Below are 12,985 nucleotides of genomic sequence, written 5' to 3'. Positions count from 1 at the left end.
ACCATGGAGAGAGTGATGGGAGTTTGGAATGAGCTGTCAGCTGAAGTGGTGAATGTGGGTTCGATTTTGATATTTAAGGAAAATTGGATAGGTACATGGATAAGAGGGGTATGAATTGGAGAAATCTAATAAAAAAACTAAAGAGACACAAGAACTACTAGCTCAAAAAATAGATACAATGGAAAACCATAACAGAAGAAATAACATAAAGATAGTGGGCCTTAAGGAAGATGAAGAAGGCAAGAATATGAGGGAGTTTATAAAAGAGTGGATCCCTAAGACCCTAGGATGTCCAGAACTACAGCAAGAAATGGAAATAGAAAGGGCACATAGAGTATTGGCCTCTAAACCACAACCACAACAAAAACCAAGATCTATTGTAGTAAAATTCCTAAGATATACTACAAGAGAAAAGGTACTGGAGAAGACAATGGAAAAAGTAAGAGAGGGCAACAAACCACTGGAGTATAAAGGGCAAAAAATCTTCATTTATCCAGATATAAGTTTTGAACTCCTAAAGAAGAGAAGAAGAAAGGGTATAAATTTATACTAAAGCATCCAGCGGTATTGAAAATATTTATTCCAGGACAACAAAACAGACTATTCTCGGATCCAGAAGAAGCATGAAAATTTGCAGAACAATTACAAAAATAGACTGAGGGAGGAAGACGGATAATGAGAGTTAAAATGATCACGATTGATATGTATGTGGGTAAAGACAAAAATAGACTGAGGGATGAAGACGGGTAATGAGAGTAAAAATGATCACGATTGATATGTATGCGGGTGAAGAGGTATAAGAGTGAATAGAGACAATGAGCATACATGAATGTATCTGTACTTAGAGGAAAATATAGATAGTATAGACAAGAATTAATAAGGGAAGGTAATGGAATAGAGAGAATAAGGAGGGAATTAAAAGAGTGACCTTTGTGACATATGAAAAGTGAAATCTTTTCTGGGGGAGGCAGGGTGGGGGGAAATAGCGGTCACTGCAAAATCAGTTGACGCTTGCGAGTGGATTCGCAAATCCAAATGGAGAGGGGAGATGTGGTTGTCCGACAAGGGATAAAGGACAACTCAGGAGGTGAAGGGGAGATTGGGGATAAATAAGATAGAAATAGGAGAATAAGGAAAATGTTGGATGTTGTAGGAATGTTGTCTTATAAAGAGTTGAAAATAAGAAAACAGAAATGGAAAAGGAGGAAAGGTAATGATGGAAAAACGGAAAGAGAAGATAAACAAAATATAAAAGGGCTACGCTGAACTATATGTCTTTAAATATTAATGGAATACATAACCAAATTAAAAGGAAGAAACTACTAAATTTAAATGAATAAATGTATTCCATTAGAAAAAATAACATATAGGTTAAGAAATAATATTGAAATATTCAAACAAGTATAGGAGCCTTACATTAAATACAATAGCGAAAACCTACCGGGGACAAACATTACCTAAGTTGATGGAAGGAGAAGGAAAGAAAAGAATGGACTCAGTAGAATTTCTGGTGTAATTTTGTTGAATGACAACATTGTCTGACTGGCTTAATGCAACCTAGATTGTATACCTAAAATGGATGAGAGGGGGGGTGGTTTGGGAGGAAAGGGGGGGGGGGAGAAAAAGTCACTGTATATGTGTGAAAAAGAAATAGTGTATATCATGGCTAATGTGATTTATGGTGTGAAAAATAAAAAATTTAAAAAAAAAAGATAAGAGGGGTATGGAGAGAAAAGGTCAGGGTGCAGGTCAGTGGGACAGACTACATCTGCGAGAGGGCCTGTTTCTGTGCTGTAGTGTTCTATGCTTCTAACTCAATGCATTTAAAAAAAATCCTCTGATCAGAGCCAGATGCGGAAATCTTCAGGCACGCATTGTAAATTTGGTAGATTGTAGATTTTGCGAACTCTACAGAAAGAGGTGCTAAATGCCTGCATACACGAGAGACTGCAGATGCTGGAATCTATTGCAAAAATCTTATCTACTGGAGGAACTCAGCAGGTCGAACAGCATTTGTGGAGGCAAAGGGACAATGGATAATTTGAACCAAGCTCCCGCATCTATGCCTTGCCTAATCCAAGTGCCTGTCTAAAAGAAGACAATGAGAAACTCAACAGACCAGGCAGCACCCATGGAGAGAAGCGGTCAGTCAATCCTTTAGGTTGGAACTCCATTGAGATTAACATTTACAGTATCTTTTTAAAAGCTTCTTAAAACATAGTGATTGTATCTGATTCTACTACCTCCTCGGTCAGATAGGGTTTTTAGATTGAAGGCATGTAATAGCACAATCAACAAAATTTGCCATTACATGGGCAATGTAAAAAGGAAAGTGCAGGAATTTTTAGTCAATTCCTGCACCACAATTTATCCTGCAGGACCACTACTACTTTTTGGGGGGAAGCTTATAACCTAAACCACACCGCAAAACTCACCTCATGAATTTGACGTCCAGCTGATGACTCAGGTCACGTTGCTCCACATAAAACCATCAGGACTAATGCACACAGGAACTTAAGGGGTGCAGTGTAAATGACCACAAGGTGAGTAATTATGTTAATTTATCACAGATTTTTTTTCAACATTGCTGTCTGAAAAACACTAGTGTTCCAGACATATAACACTCTCTGTGAGAAAAACGTGCCCTTTAAATCACCACCCTTCTTAAACCTATGCCCTCGTGGGATAAAGATTCTGACTATTTAACCTATGTATGCCTCTCATAATCCATATCTCTTTATAAAGTCACCCTTCAGCTTTCTTTACTCCAGAAACAAGCCCAGCCTATTCAATTTTGTCTGTTAACTAATGTTTTCCAATTCAGGAACCCCTGTCTTTCCAAACTTATAGTAACCAAAACTGTATACAATGCTTCAAGTCAGTTGTACAGTTCGAACAGAACATCACAACTTTTATACTCTCTGGCTTGATCTATGAAGGCAAGCATGACATAAGCCTTCTTCGCTGCCCTGTCTACCTGTGTTGCCACTATGAAGCTCAAGGTCCAAATGCTCAATGACTTTCCTAAGCATTCAACTATTTTGATGTCATAACAAGATGATGCCCTTGCACTATTTTAACTGCACTTCTCTCATTTCTCTGCATTTTGTCTTTGGAAGATCGAACCTGAAGGCAGATTACATGGTTAAAGGCAGAATTCTTAGCAGTGTGAACGAAAAGAGGGATTTTGGGATCTAGGTCCATTACTCCCTCAGGGTTTCCACGCAAATTGATAGGGTGGTTAAGAAGGCGCATGGTGCGGTGACCTTCATTAGTTGGGGTTTGGGTTCATCAATAATGAGGCAATATTGCAGCTGCATAAAACATTGGTTAGTATTGTATTCAGAGCCTGGAATGAAGAATATGTTTTATGAGGAAAAATGTAGACATGTTTTTTGGACTGACAGAGGATAATGGGTGTCTTAAGAGAGGTGTATAAGAGGGGGACCTTTACCCCCTCCATAAATCTTCGTCCGCGAAGCCAAGCCAAAGAATAAGATAATGAGGGGCATAAAATGGTTAGCCACCACCTTTTTTTCCCAGGGTAGTAATGGCCAATACCAGATGACATCTGTTCAAGGTGAGTGGAGGGGTTTGTTTTTTAAACATACAGCATGGTAACAAGGCCATTTCGGCCCAACGTGCCCGTGCCACCCACATGCACCTAATTAACATGCGAAAAATGTACAAACTCCTTATAGAGAGCGCAGGATTTGAACCCTGGTCCCGATCGCAGGTGCTGTAAAGGCATTGCGCTAATGCTACGTCAAATGTGCCGCCCCATGTTTAGGGCCAATATCAGAGGTAAGTTGTTTTAAACAGAGAATAGTGGGCGCCTGGAATGCATTATTGGGGGTGATGGTGAAGGCTGGGACAATAGGGGCATTTAAAGGACTCTTCGATCGGTACATGGACCTTCAAATGTTATGAGCTGTGAGGTAGGAAAGGGTTAGATTAATGTGGAGTTGGATGAAATAGGTCAAAACACATTGAGGGCCAAAGGGACTGGTCTGTGTTCTACATTCTGATTCCCATTGACCATTCAAAACAGGGGCACCATTTGAAGTTCCTTCTTTTCATAATAAATAAACAGAGAATTGGGATTTAAGGAGTGAAATGCATCTGGGGAACACATTAAATGTAACACTAGACAACAATTTTTTTTCAAAAGATTTGCTTCCTTGAAAAAAATTGGGGATTATGATAGATAACTTTAAGGTGAACACCAAGATAATTTCAGATCGGCTGTATCACGAAGGAAGCTGGAGAAACATTAACTTTTATTGAATTTATTAACCATATATTCGCCACAAATGTAACAGAGTGTATCACAGCTGTTGCAACATTGATGAGACATTTCTGCTGTATTGAATCTTCCTGAAGACAATAAATGCTGTTGTTAAGTACATTCACTATGTGATTGCCTGAAGAACATGTGCCTGCATTCAATCTACATCAATGTAATGCACAGCATCTGTATATGTGTGCTGCTTTTATAGCTTGCATGCATCCATCCTGACGAAGCATGCCCAGGCCTAAGACAACAATAGCACCTGCATTTTTATAGACTGACCAAAACAGCTTGCTTCGTGGGGCATATATTAGTAGACAAAATATGATAAAAAATCAAAAAATAGGATATAGCTAAAAAAAAACTATGTGGTAGGAAACTTTAAGGTAGTTTTGTAATCAGCAGCCCAAAATCCATAAAGTACACCCAAAAGTTTCAAGAAGTCTTCATTGTCCAATTGTTGTGCGTGGAGAAAACATGGCCTCCCTGCCAGTCTGGAATGTGTGCATTGTGGGTGGTCACATGTCCTCCCCATCTGAAACTTATTCAGAAGTCACAACACCTGTCAATCAAGGTTGGACTATGGCCACCCATTAGTACACACCTTGCTGTTGGCTAATTTAAATTACCTAGGATCATTATTGGCTAGCAGCAAAGATTAGCACTGTATGTAAACCAACGCACAGCACATTCTTTCTCTCTGCCTCATGGTCCAAGCCCAGACGCTGCTCCATACCAGGTCACTACTGTGGACATCGCTGGACATGTTGCGAGTAAGGTGTGCACTACACTGAAGTTAAGTAGTAGTATTGCAATAGATTAATACCTGCAGAGAGCTGAACCTTTGTTGGTACAGGGAACTGGGTGTATATAAAAGTGTGTGAGCATGTCAAGAATAGGTTCACTATTGTCGGAGTCCAGCTGAGGCCTGAGATGAATGTCTATATCGTTGCATAAGTGAAATAGTAATTGAGTACCATTTAACGTTCTCCCATTTGTCTCCCATGTGTTCACTAAAGTTACGTGTGATTGAAACACTTGTGTCCAGACTCGTCTCTCTGTGAACCCACCGAACCTGATACTCTTCCTAACACTACACCAGTGTAATCAGAATCATCATCCTGATTCTGGTAAACACACCTATTTTCTGTTTTTAGTCCCAGGTACTGGCTGACTCATACTGCAGTCAGTGTTTATGTAACCTTTATTACTAATTCAAAATAAGTGATCTTACCACGAGTTGTTCTAAATAAGCAACATGACCAGAGTCCACATATTTCCAATCACCATGGTCTAACTCATGACATCAGTTCATTGATTAGCAGTACAAAGGCTTGAATTTCGATGTGTTAAATTGAACTGGAGGTTCTGGATAATTGCATTGGTTGGTTGCTTTGACTGGCCACATCTAGCAACTCCCTCCTGCCCAAAGCTCCAGATTAAACAATCCAAGTTCGTACGACCTCTCCTGTTGGTTCTTACCCTCTGATTCTGGCAAAATCCTGGTGAACTTCTTCTGCACCCCCTCCGAAGCCTCCACATCCTTCCTGTCATGCAGTGGCAATACTCTGAATGTGGCCGGACCAATGTTTTGTACAGCTGCAATGTGACTTTCCTATGTTTAATCAGTAAAACCCCCAGTATCCGGCACCAATGGGGATTGGTAGATGCTGGATGTTTATTGGCTAGTTGCTTGAAACTGTGTGTAGCGCGATTGGTGAACTAACCACTATAGGGCACCAATTTTAAACCTGCGTATTTTTTACCTATTTATTTTCCTTTTTTTTTGCCAGTATCTTGAGGCTGCAGGTGGCTTGAATTTCAGATGCATTTTACTGTATTTATTGCCCTGACCAAGCATGTCATAAGCCTTCTATATTGCCCTTTTTTCCTGTGTTGGCACTTTCAGGGAGTAATGTACACACCCCATGATCCCTCAATGGTGCCACTAACAGAATACATGACCTTACATTTGACCTCCCTATATGGAACACCTCACACTTGTCCTGATTAAACACCACTGCCCAGACCTCCAGGAGACCCACATCCTGCTGTGTCCTTTGACAACCTTCTTCGCTGTCCGCAACTCCACCAATTTTTGTGTCATCCGCAAACCTACACATCAGACCAAAATTTTCATCCAAATTATTTATTTGGCAGCACTTCTCCCTCTTGGCTCCTTCTCTCCCTTGGCCAGGCCTGTCCATCTTGGCCCCACCTCTCCTTCTTGGCCCTGACTCTCACTTTCTGCCCCGCCTCTCCCCCTTGACCCTGCCTCTCCCCCTTGGCCCCCGTTGTCCCTAGCAACCCCACCTCTTCCTCTTGGCCCAACCTCCCCTTCTACCTTGCTTTTCCCCCTTAGCCTAACCTTTTCTCCCTCGGCCCTGCCACTCCCCCTTGGCTCCGCCTAACATTCAGCCCTGCCTGTCCATCTCTGCCCCATGTCCCCTCTGGCCCCACCTCTCCTCCTCAGCCTCACTTCTCCCCCTCAGCCACACAACTCCCTCTTGGCCCCGTCTGTTGATGGCACCAATCATATGAACCCCATTTTATTCTCCCCACAGCACCCCCAGCTTCTCCACCATCCTGCCTTTGGAGTCCTAGGTCAAGGAACCCAATCTCTCCATAATGTGGGAGATCACTTGCAAGAAATTACAATCCTTCAACAACTCAGTCAAGGAGAGGAAGGAGTTTGCAATTTGTACACAGACTATGCTTGCCTGAACTTGTACAAACACAGATCCAGATAACATTACTAATTTTAACTTCGTTGAAAGGACAAGGTGTCAGTGAAACAAATCCACTCCTTAAATAACAAACCGAAAGCTGAACATTTTGCCTATCTGATGCAAGGTCATTCATCCGAAACCTGCTCTTTTTATCCTGACCTAACGTTTCCAGTTCTTCTCGTTTTATCACCTTGGATTCCCTGCAACAGGGATGTTCTGCTTTTGTAACCTGATGAACATCTACACATCTTCATCTACTAACAAGCAGTGAATGGAGTTCAACTTTAAACTAAACAGGAAGGCCGCACAAGGAGAGGGAAGAGGTTCGTCTTTGAAACCCCAAAAGTAGCTTGAAACCTGAACTGTCCTGGCTCAGTGCTCTATGGATTACTGGGGGACCGTGGGTTATGTTGAAGGTTGTTGGTGGTGAGGTTGGGAAGAACAGTACAACACAGGAACAGGCCTGTGTCTATGCTGAACATGATGATCCAATTAAACTAAAGCTCTGCCTTTGGGCACCTGACACGTATCCCTCCGTCCCCTGCATTGAACCCTCTCCAATGTACCAGATGCCATTGGTTTAAGGTGAGTGGAGCAAAGTTTAGAGGAATTGTCAGAGGTTAAGCTTTTCAAACAGAGTGTTGGGTGCGTGAAATGCATTGCCAGGGGTGGTGTTGGAGGCTGATACAATAGGGATATTTAAAAGACTCTTCGACTGGAACATGGATGGAAGAAAAATAGATTGGAATGTGTTTTTCTTTGGCTTGGCTTCGCGGACGAAGATTTATGGAGGGGGTAAAAGTCCACGTCAGCTGCAGGCTCGTTTGTGGCTGACAAGTCCGATGTGGGACAGGCAGACACGGTTGCAGCGGTTGCAGGGGAAAATTGGTTGGTTGGGGTTGGGTGTTGGGTTTTTCCTCCTTTGCCTTTTGTCAGTGAGGTGGGCTCTGCGGTCTTCTTCAAAGGAGGTTGCTGCCCGCCAAACTGTGAGGCGCCAAGATGCATGGTTTGAGGCGTTATCAGCCCACTGGCGGTGGTCAATGTGGCAGGCACCAAGAGATTTCTTTAGGCAGTCCTTGTACCTTTACTTTGGTGCACCTCTGTCACGGTGGCCAGTGGAGAGCTCGCCATATAACACGATCTTGGGAAGGCGATGGTCCTCCATTCTGGAGACGTGACCCATCCAGCGCAGCTGGATCTTCAGCAGCGTGGACTCGATGCTGTCGACCTCTGCCATCTCGAGTACTTCGACGTTAGGGATGAAAGCGCTCCAATGGATGTTGAGGATGGAGCGGAGACAACGCTGGTGGAAGCGTTCTAGGAGCCGTAGGTGGTGCCGGTAGAGGACCCATGATTCGGAGCCGAACAGGAGTGTGGGTATGACAACGGCTCTGTATACGCTTATCTTTGTGAGGTTTTTCAGTTGGTTGTTTTTCCAGACTCTTTTGTGTAGTCTTCCAAAGGCGCTATTTGCCTTGGCGAGTCTGTTGTCTATCTCATTGTCGATCCTTGCATCCGATGAAATGGTGCAGCCGAGATAGGTAAACTGGTTGACCGTTTTGAGTTTTGTGTGCCCGATGGAGATGTGGGGGGGCTGGTAGTCATGGTGGGGAGCTGGCTGATGGAGGACCTCAGTTTTCTTCAGGCTGACTTCCAGGCCAAACATTTTGGCAGTTTCCGCAAAGCAGGACGTCAAGCGCTGAAGAGCTGGCTCTGAATGGGCAACTAAAGCGGCATCGTCTGCAAAGAGTAGTTCATGGACAAGTTGCTCTTGTGTCTTGGTGTGAGCTTGCAGGAGCCTCAGATTGAAGAGACTACCATCCGTGCGGTACCGGATGTAAACAGCGTCATTGTTGGGGTCTTTCATGGCTTGGTTCAGCATCATGCTGAAGAAGATTGAAAAGAGGGTTGGTGCGAGAACACAGCCTTGCTTCACGCCATTGTTAATGTGTGTGAGGTAGAAAACCTCGATTGTTATGGAGTAGGTTTACAAAGGTTGGCTGAAGGGCCTGTAATGAGCTGTCATGTTCAATGAACATAACAAGCCCACAGACCACCTGTAAGGGGTTGGGGAGGTGGCTGGTGAGGTTAAGCCCCTTTCCTAGACCTCTGATGGGATTTTAGTCTTGTTTTTGGTGGGAATTTTTATTGTGTGCTTTTGATGTGGCTCCACTCCTAGCATCTACACAGAAGAAACACCAAACAAAAACTGGTCGTGAACCAAGTGTTGGGGTACAAGGTCTCAGATCCAAAAGCCTGATAATTCTTTTGGAGGTGCAAGTTGAAAGATAAATATTGACTTGGACACCGAAAATGCCCTGCTCTTTTTCAACAAAGAGACAATGGATCTCTAATGTTCACCTGAGAGAGAAACCATAAGATATAGGTACAGAAGTAGGCCATTCGGTCTGTCAAGTCCCATCCATCCTTCCATTATGATCTGATCCATTCTCCCACTCAGCCCCACTCCCATGCCTTCTCCCCCATGCCCTGACTATTCAGATACCTGAAATACAATGACTTGGCCTCCACAACTGCCTATGGTAGCAAATTCCAGAGGTTTGCCACTCTCTGGTTAAAGAAATACCTCTGCATCCCTGTTTTAAATGAGTACACTTCAATCCTGGATGGTTAGTTAAATATCCTGTTCAGAAGATGCCTAAAAGTACTGCCTTCCCCAAGTCTTGTCCTGATTCACCCAGCCTGAATATTCACATTGTGTCTTTTCAGAGGGACTTGGATCCATCACCTCCTGACACAGAAACAAGAATGCCACTAAATGACACCCAACATTTACAGTCATACCCTATGGTGGAAAAGTGGATTATGGTCAGTACATTTGCAGATGATACTAAAGGTGGTAGTATCGCACAGCCATTCTCAATGGGGGCCCTATAGTCACTTTTAAATAAAAGTCTTGTTTTCTTTTGACTTGATGTAACATAAATATTTTTATGTTTTTTTATGAGTCAGTAGGAAGAAAGGTACGGAAAACACCAAAACTTGGCTGCTTCACAGGAAGGGGGCCCACAAACTTTGAGCAAAGTCCCAAGTGGGGTTCGTAGCCTAAAAAAAGGTTGAGAGAGGTGAATAGTGATGAAAGTTATGTAAGATTACAACTGGATTAGATGATATTGAAAAGTGGGCCAAGGAATAGCAGATGGAATTTAACCAGGACAAATTCAAGGAGTAACATGTAGGTATGAAAGTTAACACAGTGCAAGATTTGCCCAGTTATTGGTAGGGCCTGGGGAGTTTTGTAGAACAAAGAAACTTGGGGGTACAGGTGGATAGTTCCATGAAAGTGGCAACATGGGTATGAATAAGGTGTTTGACATGTTTTCCCTCATTGGTTAGGGCTGTAGGTTCAGGAACATGGGGGCATCAAGTTACAACAGGGTAAGACATTAGTGAGACCACACTGGGAGCAATGGGCACAGTTTTGATCACCCATTAAGCTGGAAAGGGTGCAGAAAAGATCCACAAGAATCTAACCAAGACTTGGCTTGAATTAAAGAAGAAGCTGGATAAGTAGAGAATTTTCTGCCTGGAGCGTAGGAAGCCAGGGAGGGGACAGAAAGCATACCAATGTCTTTATAGAAAACTTACCAATTCCTCTACAGTAAACATACCAATGTCTTTAGAGAAAACTCACCAATACCTTTACTGTAAACACACCAATGCCTTTATAGAAAAGACACTAATGCCTCTACATTAAACAAACCAGTGCCTTTACTGAAAGTGCATCAATGCTTCTTCAGAAAGCACATCAATGCCTCTTCATCTTCAGAAGCCTAATGAAATTTGGTAGATCCACATGATACTTATCAATTTTTTATGGATGTACCATAGAAGAATATGAACTCGATGAATCACAGCTTAGTATGGAAACTGCCCCGCCCAAGGTCGTAAGAAATTGCAGAGTTGTGTACACATTACAGGCCTTCAAGCAACCCAGCCTCTCCTCCATAATCAACACTGCCACTTTGAGAAAGCTGCCAACATAATAAAGGACGCATCCCTTCCTGGTCACACTCTCCTTTCCTCTCAAGCGGAAGATAACAGAGTTTGGAAACGTCCCACCAGATTCAAGGACACATTCTATTAATAGATTCTTGAACAGACCTCTCACACGTGAATGACGAGCTCTTGATCTCACAAACCCACCTCATCGTGACCCTTGCACTTGTTTCATCTGCACTTTCTCCATAAAATCGTATTCTGCACTTTTAATTTTTTTGTTTAACCTTGTTGGATGTAGGTATGGGTTGAGTTGTCTGACAGCATGCAAAGATCTGTCACTGTATCTCGGTACTTGTGATGACAATAATTTGTTAAATTGCAAATGTATGACAAGGAAGACAGTAGCCAAAGTAAACTCTGATCCCTCTGAGAATGAGCCTGGGGGATTAGTAATGTGAGATAGAGAAACAGCAGGGAATCTCTTCAAGGTGGAAGACACGAAAGATATCCCAATGATAATAGATAAGGAGAGACTGGAGGAAAAACTAGCTCTTCGACTACAAAACTCAAAGCTCCGGAGACCCGGGTGTCGTCTGCATGGAGTCACATGTTCTCCTTGTGACCACCTGTGTTTCTTCCAGGTGCTCCGGGTTCCATTCACATCCCAAAGACTCGGGTCTGCTACAAACTCCCCCTAGTATTTTGGTGAGTGGTAGGTATCAAAAGTAAGTTGATGGGAGAGTAGGGAGAATTTTTAAAAATGGGATTTAAGAAACATAAGAATTTAAGAAATATGGGCAGGAGTAGTTCATCTGGCCCATCGAGCCTGCTTCACTATTCAATAAGATCTGAAGATAGGCTCATCTCCATCTACTTGGCTTTTTCCCCATATCCCTTAATTCTCCCTCTATGTACGTCCTCCCCGTGTCTGCGTATGTTTCTGTCGGGAGCTCTGGTTTCCTCCCACCATTCAAAACATACCAGGGGTTGTAGATTAATTGGATGCAATTGGGCTGCAAGGGCTTGTGGGCTGAAATAGTCTGTGGCTGAGCTGTATAAAATTCAGCCTTATCTTAAAAATATTTATTGAGGTAGCCACCACTACTTCAATGGACAGCCAGTTCCACACATTCACCACATTCTGGGAGAAGGATTCCTCCTCATCTTCATCCTAAATTTACTACCCTGAATCCTAGTCTCCCTCACTAATGGAAATTACTTACTTACCTCTATCTTATCTGTGGATTTCCTCATTTTATATGCTTCTATTGTCACAGATTATGCTATATTTTTTATTCTATATAGATATGCTTTTGGAAGATAAATTGTGGGGTTTTTGGTTGGGTCACACACAGATAAAACACTTCAAAACAGATCTCATTTAAAATGCCAAAGCTCTGCTCAAGTCAGACAGTCCAGGCTCCAGGAGCCTTTGCAAAAGCTTTGAAGAATGCCTATAGAGACTTCACAAGAAGGTGTTATTGGACATGCTGTGGAGTAATGGATTATTGTTTTGGAAAGCAACAGATGAATGGTGCCGCAGTCTGTCTGAATGCAGTTGCTGTTATAGGAAAGTCGTGTGGTTTTGCAAACAGAGAGAGTCAAACAGGTTTTTCTCTGAGGTGGGGGGTTGGGTTGGGGGGGTGGGGGGAGAGAGAGAGAGAGAGAGAGAGAGAGAGAGAGAGAGAGAGAGAGAGAGAGAGAATTTAGTTGTTCAGCAGCAGCAGCTGGGTCAGGAACAGGACAAGCTGGCAAACTTGTGGAAAAACCCCATTTTGAAGACAGGTTGTGAGTTTTTAGTTCAGCCTGTTCAAACCCCTTGTAGTCCATACAAGAGGAGATGGCTGGCTGTATAATGTTTCACTTGAAATAAGGGAAACAGAAAGGGAACTCTGTAATGACCTGAAAGAAAGGGGTCATCATCTGAAAAACCCTGATGGGGCAAGTTTCTTTGGCAAGACACTGAAGTAGCTGATCGAAAGGAATCAGTTTGTGTCTAATG

The 12,985-nt window shown here is 42.8% G+C and overlaps 1 protein-coding gene and 1 long non-coding RNA gene across 6 annotated transcripts in view; one reads left to right on the top strand and one right to left on the bottom strand.

Moving 5' to 3' along the window:
- Window positions 1-12,985, bottom strand: part of adcy5 (adenylate cyclase 5) — a 390,458-nt gene that overhangs the window by 48,623 nt on the left and 328,850 nt on the right. The window lies entirely within an intron of this gene.
- Window positions 7,169-9,951, top strand: LOC138761880 (uncharacterized). Of its 2 annotated transcripts, none has more exons than XR_011356560.1 (2): window positions 7,169-7,343; window positions 9,751-9,951. It is a non-coding gene; the product is annotated as an uncharacterized lncRNA (long non-coding RNA). The 2 variants fall into 2 exon arrangements; XR_011356559.1 differs by having other exon boundaries at window positions 7,169-7,605.

The sequence above is a fragment of the Narcine bancroftii genome, chromosome 4 (assembly GCF_036971445.1).
Source record: "Narcine bancroftii isolate sNarBan1 chromosome 4, sNarBan1.hap1, whole genome shotgun sequence".
NCBI lineage: Eukaryota > Metazoa > Chordata > Chondrichthyes > Torpediniformes > Narcinidae > Narcine > Narcine bancroftii.
This window is presented reverse-complemented; position numbering and strand designations above follow the sequence as displayed.